This window comes from Pleurodeles waltl, chromosome 1_1, assembly GCF_031143425.1.
Source record: "Pleurodeles waltl isolate 20211129_DDA chromosome 1_1, aPleWal1.hap1.20221129, whole genome shotgun sequence".
Classification (NCBI taxonomy): domain Eukaryota; kingdom Metazoa; phylum Chordata; class Amphibia; order Caudata; family Salamandridae; genus Pleurodeles; species Pleurodeles waltl.
The window spans coordinates 42,914,451-42,934,036 of NC_090436.1; positions in this window are offsets into that span (position 1 = coordinate 42,914,451).

The following is a 19,586-nucleotide window of genomic DNA, read 5'->3' on the forward strand; positions in this document are numbered from 1 at the left end:
GACTACCAGAGTTTTAGGACGGAGAGGGAGAGAGCTGAGATTCTGCCAAGATTTACAACTTTCCAACTGAATGTAACCAATCCCAGGTCAAACAAATATAGCTTTATGGCTTACAACTGACAATGACAGGCCCCCGTTCAACAAAAACTAAATATTTTACCCTGGAACTCACACATTACCCAAGACCAGGGCATTTTCATACTTGGGTACATTCTTTGACTCGTCCTTAAGTTGGCGCCCTTTGGCAGATGGAAAAAAATTGATTCTTATAAGGGCCAATGGAGCGGTTTTTAACTTTATCATCAAGTTGGGCAGAAGACCCATCAAGGCACTATTGCAGGTTTACCACACTGAATATATCTCTACAGTGATCTAAAGGAGCAAGATCTGGGGGTACAACAATCAGAATCAGAATTAGTTGCAGATAATTGAAAACACTTTTTTAAGATGACTTTTATGTGTCCCGAAAATGTCTCAACAATTACTGTACATGAGGGACTGGGAGCAGGGTACATAACTGATTTAATAGCTCTGGCCTACTTCTTCTTTGGTTAGACATTTGGACCAGTAATGAAACCAAGCTGAATAAGGAAATCCTGCCATGGATCACTCCCATTACATTCCCTGCTCAAGTATGTTAAGGAAGCTTTGCTGAGTTTAGGTAGAAAGAAATCTTCAGTACTGCAGATAGCATAGTTAAGGCTGATTACAATTGGATAATAGAAAATGTTATGAGACAAAGGGCCAACGTCATAGAAGAGGCTGCCCTTGGTGGGTAGATTTATCAATTCATGAAATGGAGCTCTACCTCTCAGTTGTAAAGAGTAATTACGATCATTTTCGACTCACTAGATTTAGGTTGGTCCTATTGCATCACTTGTTGGCTTTCCCCCAGGGCAGGAAAGATACCCATACCCTTGATCACTACGGCTGCGATAACATGTCTCCACAGGACACTTTGCATTTTATCATGTATTATAACTTTTATGCTGGTTGGAGAAAAGCGTACAGTATTCCCTTGTTAAAACTTACAGAGTTTACTCAAGAATGTCCAGGTGGTCCAGTTCTTTTGTATCTTCAATTCTTGTCAGTGGATATTATCCTCAATGTGGTCTGTTTTTTAAAAGCTGCAATGAGGCTGAGAAATAGCTGTGATTTTTGAAACGTATTAATTTTATTTGGGTACTCAGAGTATTTCACACGTTTTTATTGTATGTATTTATCATTTTTTATATGTGTATTTTACATTTTTGACTGTCTGGTTTTTTTATGCTGTGTTGCTTTTATGATTTGTACAACAAACGAAGAAAGCATGTTGATGATGATGATGATATTGACAGCTTCCATATTTCCTTAAACAATAGGGACTTCTCACATGGCCACCAAATCCAGATAGCGTGCCACACACCACTTTGTAAAAATAGCCAACATTAAGAGATCAACGAGAGCCAAGATAAGTGCAAAACGTAAACCATCAAAATACCTATCCTAACAGATACATACATCTCCAAATTCTGAACCTATAAAAAAAATAGCTCCCCACTAAAGGTGTCTTCCACACTAGTTTCACCAACGTTTACCACATGGTGGTGATTTCTACATTCTGGTGTCTTGCTCTTCCCAGTTTCTTACTGACCTACTCATTCCAAACCTAAAAGTCTTTCAGTAAGGTTTGGACAAGGACTGCTGGCCTCCAGTGTTCTCTCTAGTTAGTTTGTTATTCTTGTTTGTTTTGCCACCAGGTAAACATTCCCAACAATATATTCTTTCTTCTACCCTTTAAGAATCATTTTTGCTTTTGATGTTCACAATTTTTTTGTTACAAATAGGGTGTTGGAAAATGGGTTTTTGGTAAGGGCAGGTAGGTACCTACACTTAGCAATAGGCCACTAACCTCCACTAAGGTCCAGTTAGGTCTCAGTAAATTAAACACAGCTCAACCCTTAGTAGCTTGGTAACGAGCGTCAAGGCTTAACTTAGGAGACAGAGGCCCTCATTACAACTTTGACGGGCGGCGGAGGCAGCCCGCCAAAGTTGCGCCGCAGGAATACCGCACCGCGGTCTGAAGACCGCGGCCGGCATTCCAAGTTTTCCCCTGGGCTGGCGGGCGGCCGCCGAAAGGCCATTGGCATGGGCACTGCAGGGGCCCCCAGGGGCCCCGCGACTCCCCCTCCCGCCATCCGGTTCCCGGCGGGAGAACCGCCAGGAACTGGATGGCGGGAGGGGGAGTCGGAATCCCCAAGCCGGCGCAGCAAGCTGCGCCGGCTTGGAGGATTCCTTGGGGGCAGCGGGAAACCGGTGGGAGACCGCCGGTTTCCCTTCTCTGACCGCGGCTAAGCCGCCGCGGTCAGAATGCCCTGCGGGGCACCGCCGGCCTGTCGGCGGTGCCACCGCGTCCCGCGGCCCTGGTGGTTACAAACCACCAGGGTCGTAATGAGGGCCAGAGTGTAAAGCATTCAAATATCACAAATCAGTAATTAGATAAAACACATGAAACAGTTTAAAAATCCAAAACCAATTTATAACAATAGATTATATTTTTATTTTTAAAATGACACCAAAACGAATAAAAACGGATAAGGGGAACCGGAGATATGAATTTTTAAAGAATTATTATTTTTTTAGCACCTAGAAACGAAAAGCGCCAATCGGGTCATCTGGTTGCACCTCGACTGGGGCAAAGTCAAAGTTTCAGGCTGACCGCGATGGAGCCCTGCTCGGCTACAGGCCGTGGGAGGCCTCGGTTAAAAGTTTACCTTCACACTTAGGGCCAGATGTAGGTAGGTTTCATATTGCGACTTGCAATTTGCGAGTCATAGCGACTCGCAAATTGCAACTCGCAATATGAAATGCAGAAAGGTGTCTCAGACACCTTCTGCGACTCGCTCTGGGGTCGCAAAGACCCACCTCATGAATATTTATGAGGTGGGTCGCAGTTTGAGACCCCATAGCGAGTCTAGGCACTCACAGGGATGGTGGCCTGCTGGAGACAGCAGACCACCATGTCTGTGACTGCTTTTAAATAAAGCAGTTTTTTATTTTCTTTTTGCAGCCCGTTTTCCTTAAAGGAAAACGAGCTGCAAAAAGAAAAAATATCGAAACCATTTAGTTTCGGTTTTTTCAGAGTGGGCAGTGGTCCATAGGACCACTGCCTGCTCTGAAAAATATTTTTTGTGGCATTCACAAAGGGGAAGGGGTCCCATGGGGACCCCTTCCCTTTTACGAATGAGTTACCATCCACTTCAAGTGGATGGTAACTGCGTGTTGGTTTGCAACTCAACATCGCGATGCGGTCGCAAATAGGAAGGAAACACCCCTTCCTATTTGCGAGTCGGAATCACATTTTGCGAGTCGGTACCAACTCGCAAAATGTGACTCTGCATCGCGTAAGGCCTTTTGCGCCTCGCAAACTGCGTTTTTCGCTCTTTCCGAGGCGCAAAAGGCTTCCTACATCTGGCCCTTAGTCTCTTTTTCGAAGATTTTCTTCAGCGGGACGAACCTGCCAGTCCAATCCGACCTCCTGAAGCCCTTCTCCGGATACGCGATGCGGGAATCCTCGGTGGAGATTTTTACCTTCGGACTTAGTCGTTTTTTCGAGGTGAAAATCCTTTGACCGGGGTAAACCTGGATCTTGATCCGACATCCATGGACCCCTCCTCGGATACGCTGGCTGGGAGGTCCCGGTCAACTTTTTACCTTCGGACTTAGTCTCTTTTTCTGAGATTTTCTTTACCGGGACGAACCAGCAAATCAGGCCGGATCGCGGTTGAGGCAAGCCGGCTAGAGTTGCTGCGGCGGGTCGGTCCCTCTATGGAGCTTTCTTACAAAAGTTCTCCAAACTTCTCCAAACTTCTGGGGCTTCTCCCAGATGTCCTTTTAAGGTTCTTTTGAGGTCCACAGCTCACCCCAAGGGTCCAGATTTTCTGAGATGGTCCTTGGGGGGTGCGGACTTCAAATCCCAGAATGCACCTAGCCCAAACTCCTTTTTGGCCACTGGACAGTGGTCAGCTGGTCGCTTTCTTCAGGAGTTGGTGCAGGGGACTCTGTTTAGCAATTTTTCACCTGTAGCAAACAGGGAGTCCCTCCTTGAACCAGTTGAAGCCAGGCAAAGTCCTTCTTGTGGTGAAGCCCAAGTGTGCAGCTGGTGCAGTCCTTCTGAGTGCAGGTTCCAGGTGCAGGCCAGGGGTCCAGCAGGGCAGTCCTTCTTCTTCTGTAGTTCTTCCTTGTTGGATGTGGTAGGGAACTGAGGTGTGGGTGCAGGCCTGCCAGTTTTATCCTTGATCCTGGGTGAAAAGCAGGGGGGGTCCTGGTTCTCCAATCAGGTGCAGGGTCCTTCCCCCTGTGATGACCACTTCCTGGGAAGTGTGGCAAAAATCAATCCCAGGAGGTAACATTCTCCAAAAATTCATCATGGCTGAATCTGATTTTTGGAGGTTACATCTGGCTGAGCCCACCCACTGGTGTGGCTAAAAGTCATAAACACACCCCTCTCCTGCCCTCTGCTAATCTAATCAAGGGGGCACCTAGTTGTCTGGGGTTGCAGGATGTGGGGGTGTTGCTGGTTGCTCCAAATGTCCTTCTCTGCCTTTGAAGACCAGTTTGGCAGCCCTCCCCCTTCCTGCCTCACCATCTGCTGAGGGGAGATTCCCTCCCACAGGCACATTCCTTTGTGTGAAGCCAGGCCACTTCACACCTCATCAAGGTAGCCTGGCCAGGCTGCTAGAGGCTGGCCAATTAGAGCAAAGCAGCAAAAACAATGCAGGGCTGAAATTGGCAACTTTTCAGGTAAAGTTTAAAACTCTTTACCTGAACAAGTTATATTAAATCCAACAACTGGAGGTTGTGGGATTTATTACAACAATTAATTTGATACCAAACTCTTGGTATGCATAATTTAAGGAGACTTTAAAAATTAAAATAAAGTCTCCCCATTCTAGCCTAAGAAGGCCATTTACTACAATGAGGGAAAAACGAATTTGGCTGTTTTTACCTCACCAGGGCCAATAAAACTATTTTTATAAAGTCCCTGCTTATAGTTACATGGCACCCAGCCCTAGGGGCACATAGGGCACACCTTAGGGGTGACTTATATGTAAAAATAAGGTAGTTTAAGACTTTGGAACTACTTTTAATTCCAAAGTCAAATTTGCATATAACTTTAATTTAATAGCAGCCAGGAAGGCAGGCCTGCCTTTAAAATTACACTGGGCACCTCAGCAGTGCACCTATGGGTGCACTATCTATGCTGTGGTCCCTAAACCTACCTGCCCGACCATATACTAGGGACTTATAGGTAGGTTAACTTAGCCAATTATAATTAGCCTAATTTGCATATCCATTTTACACAGAGCACAGGCCCTGGGACTGGTTAGCAGTACCCAGGGCACCATCAGAGTCAGGAAAACACCAGCAAAAAGTGGAAAATGGGGGGAAAAAGATAGGGGGCCTCTGCAAGCAGCCCTGTTTTCTCACATAGGGTCTCTAGATGGCGGTCAATATGCATCTTGTCCAAGTAGGGACCCTCACTCTAGTCAGGATAAGGGAGTTAACTAGCTCAGATAACCCCTGCTCACCCCCTTGGGAGCTTGGCATAAGCAGTCAGGCTTATCTCAGAAGCAATGTGTAAGGGATTTGCACATAACACACAGTAATACAGTGAAAACACTACAAAAGAACACCACACCAGTTTTAGAAAAATAGCCAATGTTTATCTGTGTAAAACAAGACCAAAAAGAGAAAACTCCAACATACAGTAATAAAGATATGAATTTAGCAAGAATTACTTAAAAATACAGTTCCTTAACGTCAATAGCTCTGTCTGGGGCTATCATGGCGTCACAAACAACAAATCCAACAGTTCAGGCTGGCCGCGGTGTTGCAGGTCCACTACGGTGTCGGGAAGACCCGCAAATAGTACCTTGGAAATGTAGGGCTTGATGATTCTCGTGATGAGATCTGGAGTGCAGCATCGCTGGTGTCGCAGGCGTCAGTTCCGGAGGTCGATGCGGGGGTCGTCGAGCCCTTGAAGTCACACGCATTGCAGATCAAACTCCGGGCAATGACAAAGTCAGGGGCGGAGGTGTGGAAGGCACCGGGGCTGCGGTGCGAAGCGGGATGTTTGGATGTGCGTTGCCCACAGGTTACGGTGCAGACAGGGGTCTGTTGATGACACTGAAGTTGATGGTGCTGGCGTCGGGGGACCGAGGCTGTGGTGCAGGACGGTATGGTGCATTGTGTACCTCACGAGTGGAGTCCTCAGGCCAAGGTTCAGGCAATGGGGTCGGTGTCAGCGTGGAGCAGCATTGTCGGAGATGTCAAGGCCACGGTGTGAGAAAGGGGATGCGGAGTGTGGGGGAAGCAGCGGCTCGGTGACGGCATCAGGTGGCAGCATCGGTGAGACTAGAGTTGCGGTGCGAAATGGGGCATGGTTCTGTGTGTCTTCGTCAGGTCACGGTGCAGTCAGCTGCTGGACTGTTTCCATGGGGAACAGGGTCAAGATTGATTTGCATATGGCTGGGTCCAAATTGGAATGGCATGGTGACCAAAAAAACTCATGGATTAAACCCAGATTTGTGACTGGGTGTGAATGTTTGATTTGTTCTGCATTCTGTCCATCAACTGTTCTTTTTGCGACTTTCTAAAAGTGGCATTTTCAAACTGACAATTTAAAAATCAACTTTACCAAAAGATATATTTTTAAATTATGACTTCAGAGCCCCCAAACTCCACATCTCTATCTGCTCTCAAAGGGAAACTGCACTCAAAAGATATTTAAAGGCAGTCCCCATGTTAACCTATGAGTGAGATAAGCCTTGCAACAGTGAAAAACGAATTTGGCAGTATTTCACAGTTAGGACATGTAAAACACATCAGTACATGTCCCACCTTTAACTTACACTGCACCCTGCCCATGGGGCTACCTAGAGCCTACCTTAGGCGTGCCTTACATCTACAAAAAGAGAAGGTTTCTGCCTGGCAAGTAGGTACACTTTCCAGGTTGAATAGGCAGTTTAAAACTGCACACACAGACACTGCAGTGGCAGCTCAGCCATGTTTACAGGGCTACTCATGTGGGTGGCACAACCAGTGCTGTGCTGCAGGCCCACTAGTAGCATTTGATTAACAGCCCCTGGGCACCTCTAGTGCACTTTTCCAGGGACTAGTAAATCAAATATGCCAATCACCAATATAATTTACACAAGAACATATGCACTTTAGCACTGGTTAGAAGTGGTATAGTGTCCAGAGTCCTAAAGCCATCAAAATCTGGTAAGAAAAAAGAGGAGAAAGGAGGCAAAAAGTTTAGGGATGACCCTGCAAAAAGTGCCAGGTCCAACACCTGCTTTTCTCCATCATCAATCAGTGGATTTGTATAGCGTGGCTAGTCACCTGATGGCGTAACCAGGCGCTGGGGCAGGAGGGCTCAGTTGAATAGCCAGTTCTTCAATGCGCTTCGGAATTCCAGTAGAGATGAGGAGATTCAGTTGCAGTTGAAGGTTATTAGAGGTCTTGGCTATCAGATAGGAAAAGTAGCACCCTCCACTTTTGCTGCGTTGGATGCGGGGTGTGTAGGTGAGGGAGAGGGATCCGGAGCATAGCTGTCTTGAGAGGTGGTTGAAGCTGAGACATTGGTTGATGTAGGTGGGTCCATGGTTGTGTAGAGCCTTATGTGCATGGATCAGCAGCTTCAATTGGCATCTATTTTGTATGGGGATCCAGTGGAGTCTTCGGAGGTGCAGGGTGATGGGTGTTTCGACGGGGGGAGGTTGATGACAAGTCTGGTGGCAGGATTCTGTATGGCCTGAAGTCTTTGTAGGAGGTTGGTGGAGATCCCCCTGTAGAGTGCTTTGCTGTAGTTGAGTCAACTGGTGATGAGGGCCTGTGTAACTGTAGGTCTTGTTACCTGTGGGAGCCACTTAAAGATTCTTCATGACATACATTGGATTACAAAGCAGGCAGAGGCGACTGCATAGATCTGTGATCTCATGGTCAATTTACTAACTAGGATGATGCTGAGGTTCATGTTTTTTTTGCAGGAGTAGGAGATGGTCCTAGATCCATGGGCCACCAGGAGTTATTTCACACTGTGGACTCATTGTCGAAGATGAGTACTTCCATTTTGTCAGAGTTCAGCTTCAGCTAGTTGTCTTTCACCCAGGTCACCACGCTTGTCATGCACCTGAGGACGTTGGTTCTGGTGTTGGTGGAGTCTTCGGAAAGGGAGAGGATGAGTTTTGTGTCAACTGCGTAGCATATAACGTTTAGTCAGTGGGATCTGACAATGTCGGCCATGGGGGTCATGTTGATGTTGAAGAGGTTGGGGCTATGGGTTGATCCTTTAGTGACGCTGTAGATAGTGTATTTGGGTTTGGAGATGAATGGATGCAGGTGCACCTTTTGGGTTCTTCCAATGAGAAAGGAGATGATCCATCTGAGTGTGGCTCCTTGTATTCCGATGTGGTGAAGTCTTGTGATCAGTATGTGGTGAAATATGGTATTAAAGGCCACCAACAGATTGAGGAGGATAAATGCAGGCTTTTCTCCTCAGTCGAGGAGGGCTAGGATGTCATTGGTTACGGCTATGAGAGCGGTCTCAATGCTATGGTTGCTGCGAAATCTAGCCTGAGAGGTGTCGAGGAGGTGGTTCTGTTCCAGATGTCTTGTGAGGTGCCTGTTGATGGCTTTCTCCAGGACCATGGCAGGGAAGGGGAGCAGGGGGAATGGGTCGGTAATTTTTGAGTTTGCTGGGTTCAGCTGATGGCTGCTTGAGAAGTGGTTTAATCTCAGCGTGTTTCCAGTCTTCAGGGAAAATGGCTGTGATTAGGGAGGTTTTGAACAGAGTGGTGAGTTTGTAGCTGATCCTATAGTTTCCAAGGTTAAAGACGAGGTGTGGGGAGGGGTCCATGGGATCTCCAGCGAGTATGGTGCTTATGGTTGTGGTGGTGTACTGGGGGCAAGCTATTTCCATGTGGTCAGCAGGTGGTTGGAGCTGGAGGTGCTGAGCAGGAAGTCTTCACAGGCTGAGGGTGGACGTTTCTGTAGATGGTCATGGGAGAAGTTGGTGTGATTATCGCAGAGTTCTTGAGAGGGAGTTATGCTGTTTCCTGTTGCCATGGGATTGGAGAACTCCCTGACTCCTTAACAATGTTGAAAACTCCTTTGCAGTGGTTGGAGCTGGCATTTATCTGATTGGCTAGGATACTCTTCTTCTCTCTTATCATTCCGTGGTAGTGGCTGAGGGAGTTTTTGAAGAAGGTCCTGTCAAGGGTGGACTTGCCATCGTCTTTATTTTAATTTGTTGTCATGTTTTTCTGTTCTCAGTTCTGAACTCTAAGCACTGGAAAGTAATCAGACTCAAACTCTAAATAAAGGATTTTTATTTGATTCTCTTTTAGAGAAAAGTATTAGGTCTGAAAAATCACCATGATGTCAGCAAAAGAATTACATTCTCAGCAAATCTGAGCACAGCTTTATAAAACATCATATTGCTTTAGCATCTAAGCACTGTCCTACTACATGAATATTGATTGACTATATGCAATGTCAAATGGAGATAGTAGAACAAACTACTTACATGAAGGACAGCAAGCTATTATGAATGAATAGGGTACAATGCACTAGTGGAAGGTCCTAAGGAAAAGAAACATTATAGTGTCCATGCTGGAAAGTTTACATCGAGAACAGCACAAACAACGTCTACGGAAATAACGAAACATGACTCTGCTTCACTGTGCTGCAGAAATAATAAACAGATTTGAACACGATTCTACCAGTACTACAGAATGATTGTCACGGTTCCCCGCACTGATCACCACTCTTGGAGTCGAGACCTTGGTTAGGGCCACCTGATTCTCTGCTTCCCTCACTTTCGTGCAACGTGGCTGGGAAAGGGCTTTTCAGAGTGCTGAGTTTCCCTTGAGATCTGAGGTAATCACAAACTTCCATTAATAAAATAATTTGAAAGTGAGTAGAGCACTACCAAAGGGTGGTTATAACATATAGTCGTGGCATTTGGCAAGATCTAAACTTGAATCTCAGTAAATTAATGCTTTACAAATATATACCTGATAAAGTTCTTTGGAAGTCCATCTGATAAATCATTAAACAGATCTATTTGTAATTTGTCTTCAAAGCTGTTTTCATAAAAATGATGCACAAATTGCAGTTTTATAAAATTCCTAGATACTTCTGAATAACTGCCCAGGGCCTGATGTCTCCCTTTACCTTTTTGGCATCAGATGTCCTTCTGCTGTAACTGCTGTAGTGGGAGGGAAATCCACGGTTTTGATGGTGCTGCACTGCAAGATCATCCCTGTTAGAAGGAATCTTCAGAAGCTGCTAACAACAGTGCTCAGCAAAGTAAAAGACTTGTGCCCCAGATCACCACTAGGTCCAAGGCAGTAGCATCTGCAGGTCTTTGGACTGTGAAATTGGTGCTAAATTAGGATGAAAACCCCAAAGGACTACCAGAGTTTTAGGACGGAGAGGGAGAGAGCTGGGAATTTACCAAGATTGACAACTTCCCAACTGAATGCAACCAATCCCAGTTCAAACACATATATAATTACATGGCCTATAACTGACACTGACAGGCCCCCGTTCAACAAAAAGAAAATATTTTACCCTGGGAGCTCACACATTACTAAAGACCAGGGCATTTTCTTACTTGGGTACATTCTTTGACTCGTGCTTAAGTTGGCGCCATCTGGCGGATGGAAAAAAAAGCAGTTCTTACAAGGGCCAATCCAGCGGTTTTTAATTTTGCCACCAAGTGGGGCAGAAGACCCATCAAGGCACTATTGTAGGTTTACCACACTGAATATATCTCTACAGTGAACCATAGGAGCAAGATCTGGGGGTACACCAATCTGAATCAGAATTTGTTGCAGATAGTTGAAAATACTTTTTTAAGATGACTTTTATGTGTCTCAAAATGTCTCAACCATTGCCATACACGAGGGACTGGGAGCAGGGTACATAACTGATTTATTAGCTCTTATCTACTTTACTTTGGTTAGACATTTGGACCAGTAATGAAACCAAGCTGAATAAGGAAATCCTGAAATACTGTTTTGCCATGGATCACTCCCATTACATTCCCTGGCTTAAGTACGTTAAGGAAGCTTTGCTGAGTTTAGGTAGAGAGAAATCATTCAGTACCCCTGAGAGCATAGTTAAGGATGATTGGAAATGGATAATAGAAAAAGTTATGAGACAAAGGGCCAAAGTCAGAGAAGAAGCTGCCCTTCAGATGTCCTGGTTGTGTAGATTTATTTTGTTGAAATCAGTTCATGAAATGGAGCTCTACCTCTCAGTTGTGAAGAGTAATCACGATCATTTGCTTCTCACTAGATATAGGTTGGACATATTGCATCACTTGTTGGCTTTCCCCCAGGGCAGGAAAGATACCCATACCCTTGATCCCTACAGCTGCGATAACATGTCTCCACAGGACACTTTGCATTTTATCATGTATTATAACTTTTATGCTGGTTTGAGAAAAGAGTACAGTATTCCCTTATTAAAACTTACAGAGTTTACTCAAGAGTGTCCAGGTGGTCCAGTTCTTTTGTATATTCAATTCCTGTCAGTGGATATTATCCTCAATGTGGTCTGTTTTTTAAAAGCTGCAATGAGGCTGAGAAATAGCTGTGATTTTTGAAACGTATTAATTTTATTTGGGTACTCAGAGTATTTCACACGTTTTTATTGTATGTATTTATCATTTTTTATATGTGTATTTTAAATTTTTGACTGTTTTTTTCTGCTGTGTTGCTTTTATGATTTGTACAAAAAACGAAGAAAGCATGTTGATGATGATGATGATGATATTGACAGCTTCCATATTTCCTTAAACAATAGGGACTTCACATATGGCCACCAAATCCAGTAAGCATGCCACACACCACTTTGTAAAAATAGCCAACATTAAGAGATCAACGAGAGCCAAGATAAGTGCAAAACGTAAACCATCAAAATACCTATCCTAACAGAGGGATTTTCATGCTTTATTACATTTTACACATAAATATATACATCTCCAAATTCTGAACCTATAAAAAAAATAGCTCCCCACTAAAGGTGTCTTCCACACTAGTTTCACCAACGTTTACCACATGGTGGTGATTTCTACATTCTGGTGTCTTGCTCTTCCCAGTTTCTTACTGACCTACTCATTTCAAACCTAAAAGTCTTTCAGTAAGGTTTGGACAAGGACTGCTGGCCTGTAGTGTTCTCTCTAGTTAGTTTGTTATTCTTGTTTGTTTTGCCACCAGGTAAACATTCCCAACAATATATTCTTTCTTCTACCCTTTAAGAATCATCTTTGCTTTTGATGTTGACAATTTTTTTGTTAGAAATAGGGTGTTGGAAAATGGGTTATTGGTAAGGACAGGTAGGTACCTACACCTAGCAATAGGCCACTAACCTCCACTAAGGTCCAGTTAGGTCTCAGTAAATTAAACCCAGCTCAACCCTTGGTAGCTTGGCAATGAGCGTCAAGGCTTAACTTAGGAGACAGAGTGTAAAGCATTCAAATATCACAAAACAGTAATCAAATAAAACACATGAAACCGTTTAAAAATCCAAAACCAATTTATAACAATACATTATATTTTTATCTTTAAAATGACACCAAAACGAATAATATCGGATAAGGGGAACCGGAGATATGAATTTTAAAAGAATTATTATTTTTTCAGCACCTAGAAACAAAAAGCGCCAATCGTGTCATCTGGTTGCACCTCGACCGGGGCAAGGTCAAAGTTTCAGGCCAACCGCGATGGAGCCCTGCTCGGCTACAGGCCGTGGGAGGCCTCGGTTAAAAGTTTACCTTCACACTTAGGGCCAGATGTAGGTAGGTTTCATATTGCGACTTGCAATTTGCGAGTCATAGCGACTCGCAAATTGCAACTCGCAATTTGAAATGCAGAAAAGGTTTCTCAGACACCTTCTGCGACTCGCTATGGGGTCGCAAAGACCCACCTCATGAATATTTATGAGGTGGGTCGCAGTTTGCGACCCCATAGCGAGTCTAGGCACTCACAGGGATGGTGGCCTGCTGGAGACAGCAGACCACCATGTCTGTGACTGCTTTTAAATAAAGCAGTTTTTTTTTTCTTTTTGCACCCCGTTTTCCTTAAAGGAAAACGAGCTGCAAAAAGAAAAAATACCGAAACCATTTAGTTTCGTTTTTTTCAGAGTAGGCAGTGGTCCATAGGACCACTGCCTGCTCTGAAAAATATTTTTTGTGGCATTCACAAAGGGGAAGGGTTCCCATGGGGACCCCTTCCCTTTTACGAATGAGTTACCATCCACTTCAAGTGGAAGGTAACTGCGAGTTGGTTTGCGACCGCTTTCGCGGTCACAAAGCAACTCAACATCGCAATGCGGTCGCAAATAGAAAGGAAACACCCCTTCCTATTTGCGAGTCGGAATCACATTTTGCGAGTCGGTACCGACTCGCAAAATGTGACTTTGCATCGCGTAAGGCCTTTTGTGCCTCGCAAACTGCGTTTTTCGCTGTTTGCGAGGCGCAAAAGGCTTCCTACATCTGGTCTCTTTTTCGAAGATTTTCTTCAGCGGGACGAACCTGCCAGTCCAATCCGACCTCCTGAAGCCCTTCTCCGGATACGCGATGCGGGAATCCTCGGAGGAGATTTTTACCTTCGGACTTAGTCATTTTTTCGAGGTGAAAATCCTTCGACCGGGGTAAACCTGGATCTTGATCCGACGTCCATGGAGCCCTCCTCGGATACGCTGGCTGGGAGGTCCCGGTCAACTTTTTACCTTCAGACTTAGGGGGTCATTCTAAGTCTGGCGGGCGGCGGAGGCCGCCCGCCAGACTTCCCCCTCCGAAATACCGCTCCGCGGTCGAAAGACCGCGGAGGGTATTCTAAGTTTTTCCCTGGGCTGGCGGGCGGTCGCCAAAAGACCACCCGCCAGCCCAGGGAAAAACTCCCTTCCCACGAGGATGCCGGCTCGTAATCGAGCCGGCGGAGTGGGAAGGTGCGACGGGTGCTGTTGCACCCGTCGCGTATTTCACTGTCTGCCAAGCAGACAGTGAAATACTTGTAGGGGCCCTCTTACGGGGGCCCCTGCAGTGCCCATGCCAGTGGCATGGGCACTGCAGGGGCCCCCAGGGGCCCCGCGACCCCCCTACCGCCATCCGGTTCCCGGCGGGCGGACCGCCGGGAACTGGATGGCGGTAGGGGGGGTCGGAATCCCCTTGGAGGATTCAATAGGGCGGCGGGACACTGACGGGAGACCGCCAGTGTTGCCGGTCTGACCGCGGCTTTACCGCCGCGGTCAGAATGCCCTGCGGGGCACCGCCGGCCTGTCGGCGGTGCTCCCGCCGACCCTGGCCCCGGCGGTCTAAGACCGCCGGGGTCAGAATCACCCCCTAAGTCTCTTTTTCGGAGATTTTCTTTACCGGGACGAACCAGCAAATTAGGCCCGGTCGCGGTTGAGGCAAGCCGGCTAGAGTTGCCGCTGCGGGTCGGTCCCTCTATGGAGCTTTTTTACAAAAGTTCTCCAAACTTCTCCAAACTTCTGGGGCTTCTCCAGGATGTCCTTTTAAGGTTCTTTTGAGGTCCACAGATCACCCCAAGGGTGCAGAAGTTCTGAGATGGTCCTTGGGGGGGTGCGGACTACAACTCCCAGAATGCACCTGGCGCAAACTCCTTTTTGGCCACTGGACAGTGGTCAGCTGGTCGCTTTCTTCAGGAGTTGGTGCAGGGGACTCTGGTTAGCAATTTTTCACCTGTAGCAAACAGGGAGTCCCTCCTTGAACCAGTTGAAGCCAGGCAAAGTCCTTCTTGTGGTGAAGCCCAAGTGTGCAGCTGGTGCAGCGCTTCTGAGTGCAGGTTCCAGGTGCAGGCCAGGGGTCCAGCAGGGCAGTCCTTCTTCTTCTGTAGTTCTTCCTTGTTGGATGTGGTAGGGAACTGAGGTGTGGGTGCAGGCCTGCCAGTTTTATCCTTGCTCCTGGGTGAAAAGCAGGGCGGGTCCTGGTTCTCCAATCAGGTGCACAGTCCTTCCCCCTGTGATGACCACTTCCTGGGAAGTGTGGCAAAAATCAATCCCAGGCGGCAACATTCTCCAAAAATTCATCATGGCTAAATCTGATTTTTGGAGGTTACATCTTGCTGAGCCCACCCACTGGTGTGGCTAAAAATCGAAAACACACCCCTCTCCTGCCCTCTGCTAATCTAATCAAGGGGGCACCTAGTTGTCTGGGGTTGCAGGATGTGGGGGTGTTGCTGGTTGCTCCAAATGTCCTCTGCCTTTGAAGACCATTTTGGCAGCCCTCCCCCTTTCTGCCTCACCATCTGCTGAGGGGAGATTCCCTCCCACAGGCACATTCTTTGTGTGAAGCCAGGCCACTTCACACCTCATCAAGGTAGCCTGGCCAGGCTGCTAGAGGCTGGCCAATCAGAGCACAGCAGCAAAAACAATGCAGGGCTGAAATTGGCAACTTTTCAGGTAAAGTTTAAAACTCTTTACCTGAACAAGTTATATTAAATCCAACAACTGGAGGTTGTGGGATTTATTACAACAATTAATTTGATACCAAACTCTTGGTATGCATCATTTAAGGAGACTTTAAAATTAAAATAAAGTATCCCCATTCTAGCCTATAAAGGCTATTTACTACAATGATGGAAAACCAAATGTGGCTGTTTTTACCTCACCAGGGCTTTTAAAACTATTTTTATAAAGTACCTGCTTGTAGTTACATGGCACCCAGCCCTAGGGGCACATAGGACACACCTTAGGGGTGACGTATATGTAAGAATAAGGTAGTTTAAGACTTTGGAACTACTTTTAATTCCAAAGTCGATTTGCATAAAACTTTAATTTAAAAGTAGCCAGCAAGGCAGGCCTGCCTTTAAAATGACACTGGGCACCTCAGCAGTGCACCTATGGGTGCACTATCTATGCTGTGGTCCCTAAACCTACCTGCCCTACCATATACTAGGGACTTATAGGTAGGTTAACTTAGCCAGTTATAATTAGCCTAATTTGCATATCCATTTTACACAGAGCACAGGCCCTGGGACTGGTTAGCAGTACCCAGGGCACCATCAGAGTCAGGAAAACACCAGCAAAAAGTGGAAAATGGTGGCAAAAAGTTAGGGGGCCTCTGCAATCAGCCCTGTTTTCTCACATAGGGTCTCTAGATGGCAGTCAATTTGCATCTTGTCCAAGTAGGGACCCTCACTCTAGTCAGGATAAGGGAGGTAACTAGCTCAGATAACCCCTGCTCACCCCCTTGGTAGCTTGGCATAAGCAGTCAGGCTTATCTCAGAAGCAATGTGTAACATAACACACAGTAATACAGTGAAAACACTATAAAAGAACACCACACCAGTTTTAGAAAAATAGCCAATGCTTATCTGTGTAAAACAAGACCAAAAAGAGAACAATCCAACATACAGTAATAAAGATATGAATTTAGCAAGAATTACTTAAAAATACAGTTCCTTAAAGTCGATAGCTCTGTCTGGGGCTATCACAGCGTCATGAACAACAAATCCAACAGTTCAGGCTGGCCGCTGTGTTGCAGGCCCACTACGGTGTCGGGAAGTCCTGCAAATAGTACCTTGGAAATGTAGGGCTTCATGATTCTCGTGATGAGATCTGGAGTGCAGCATCGCTGGTGTCGCAGGCGTCAGTTCCGGAGGTCGATGTGAGGGTCATCGAGCCCTTGAATTCACACGCATTGCAGATCAAACTCTGGGCGATGAAAAAGTCAGGGCGGAGGCGTGGAAGGCACCGGGGCTGCGGTGCGAAGCGGGATGTTTGGATGTGCGGTACCCACAGGTCACGGTGCAGACAGGGATCTGTTGATGACACTGAAGTTGATGGTGCTGGCGTCGTGGGACCGAGGCTGTGGTACAGGACGGTATGGTGCATTTTGTACCTCACGAGTGGAGTCCTCAGGCCAAGGTTCAGGCAATGGGGTCAGTGTCAGCGTGGAGCAGCATTGTCGGAGATGTCAAGGCCACGGTGTGAGAAAGGGGATGCGGAGTGTGGGGGAAGCAGCAGCGCGGTGACGGCATCAGGGGGCGGAATCGGTGAGACCAGAGTTGCGGTGCAAAATGGGGCATGGTTCTGTGTGTCTTCGTCAGGTCACGGTGCAGTCAGCTGCTGAACTGTTTCCATGGGGAACAGGGTCAAGATTGATTTGCATATGGCTGGGTCCAAACTGGAATGGCACAGGGACCAAAACAACTGATGGATTAAACCCAGATTTGTGACTGGGGATGAATGTTTGATTTGTTCTGCATTCTGTCCATCAACTGTTCTTTTTGCGACTTTCTAAAAGTGGCATTTTCAAACTGACAATTTAAAAATCAACTTTACCAAAAGATGTATTTTTAAATTATGACTTCAGAGCCCCCAAACTCCACATCTCTATCTGCTCTCAAAGGTAAACTGCACTCAAAAGATATTTAAAGGCAGTCCCCATGTTAACCTATGAGTGAGATAAGCCTTGCAACAGTGAAAAACGAATTTGGCAGTATTTCACAGTTAGGACATGTAAAACACATCAGTACATGTCCCACCTTTAACTTACACTGCACCCTGCCCATGGGGCTACCTAGAGCCTACCTTAGGCGTGCCTTACATCTACAAAAAGAGAAGGTTTCTGCCTGGCAAGTAGGTACACTTTCCAGGTTGAATAGGCAGTTTAAAACTGCACACACAGACACTGCAGTGGCAGCTCAGCCATGTTTACAGGGCTACTCATGTGGGTGGCACAACCAGTGCTGTGCTGCACGCCCACTAGTAGCATTTGATTAACAGCCCCTGGGCACCTCTAGTGCACTTTTCCAGGGACTAGTAAATCAAATATGCCAATCACCAATATAATTTACACAGAGAACATATGCACTTTAGCACTGGTTAGCAGTGGTATAGTGTCCAGAGTCCTAAAGCCATCAAAATCTGGTAAGAAAAAATAGGAGGAAGGAGGCAAAAAGTTTAGGGAAAAAGTGCCAGGTCCAACACCTGCTTTTCACCATCATCAATCAGTGGATTTGTATAGCGCGGCTAGTCACCTGATGGCGTACCCAGGCGCTGGGGCAGGAGGGCTCAGTTGAATAGCCAGTTCTTCAATGCGCTTCGGAATTCCAGTAGAGATGAGGAGATTCAGTTGCAGTTGAAGGTTGTTAGAGGTCTTGGCTATCAGATAGGAAAAGAAGCACCCTCCACTTTTGCTGCTGTGGATGCGGGGTGTGTAGGCGAGGGAGAGGGATCTGGAGCATAGCTGTCTTGAAAGGTGGTTGAAGCTGAGACATTGGTTGATGTAGGCGGGTCCATGGTTGTGTAGAGCCTTATGTGCATAGAGCAGCAGCTTCAATTGGCATCTATTTTGTATGGGGATCCAGTGGAGTCTTCTGAGGTGCAGGGTGATGGGTGTTTCGACAGGGAGAGGTTGATGACAAGTCTTGTGGCAGCATTCTGTATGGCCTTAAGTCTTTCTAGGAGGTTGGTGGAGATCCCCCGGTAGAGTGCTTTGCTGTAGTTGAGTCAACTGGTGATGAGGGCCTGTGGAACTGTAGGTCTTGTTACCTGTGGGAGCCACTTAAAGATTCTTCATGACATACATTGGATTACAAAGCAGGCAGAGGCGACTGCATAGATCTGTGATCTCATGGTCAATTTACTAACTAGAATGATGCTGAGGTTCATGTTTTTTTTTGCAGGAGTAGGAGATGGTCCTAGATCCATGGGCCACCAGGAGTCATTTCACACTGTGGGCCCATTGTCGAAGATGAGTACTTCCATTTTGTCAGAGTTCAGCTTCAGCTAGTTGTCTTTCATCCAGGTCACCACGCTTGTCATGCACCTGAGGACGTTGGTTCTGGTGTTGGTGGAGTCTTCGGAAAGGGAGAGGATGAGTTTTGTGTCAACTGCGTAGCATATAACATTTAGTCAGTGGGATCTGACAATGTCGGCCATGGGGGTCATGTTGATGTTGAAGAGGTTGGGGCTAGGGGGGTGATCCTTTAGTGACGCTGTAGATAGTGTATTTGGGTTTGGAGATGAATGAATGCAGGCACACCTTTTGGGTTCTTCCAATGAGAAAGGAGATGATCCATCTGAGTGTGGCTCCTTGTATTCCAATGTGGTGAAGTCTTGTGATCAGTATGTGGTGAAATATGGTATTAAAGGCCACCAACAGATTGAGGAGGATAAATGCAGCCTTTTCTCCTCAGTCAAGGAGGGCTAGGATGTCATTGGTTACGGCTATGAGAGCGGTCTCAATGCTATGGTTGCTGCGAAATCTAGCCTGAGAGGTGTCGAGGAGGTGGTTCTGTTCCAGATGTCTTGTGAGGTGCCTGTTGATGGCTTTCTCCAGGACCATGGCAGGGAAGGGGAGCAGGGGAAATGGGTCGGTAATTTTTGAGTTTGCTGGGTTCAGCTGATGGCTGCTTGAGAAGTGGTTTGATCTCAGCGTGTTTCCAGTCTTCAGTGAAAATGGCTGTGATTAGGGAGGTTTTGAACAGAGTGGTGAGTTTGTAGCTGATCCTATAGTTCCCAAGGTTAAAGACGAGGTGTGGGGAGGGGTCCATGGGATC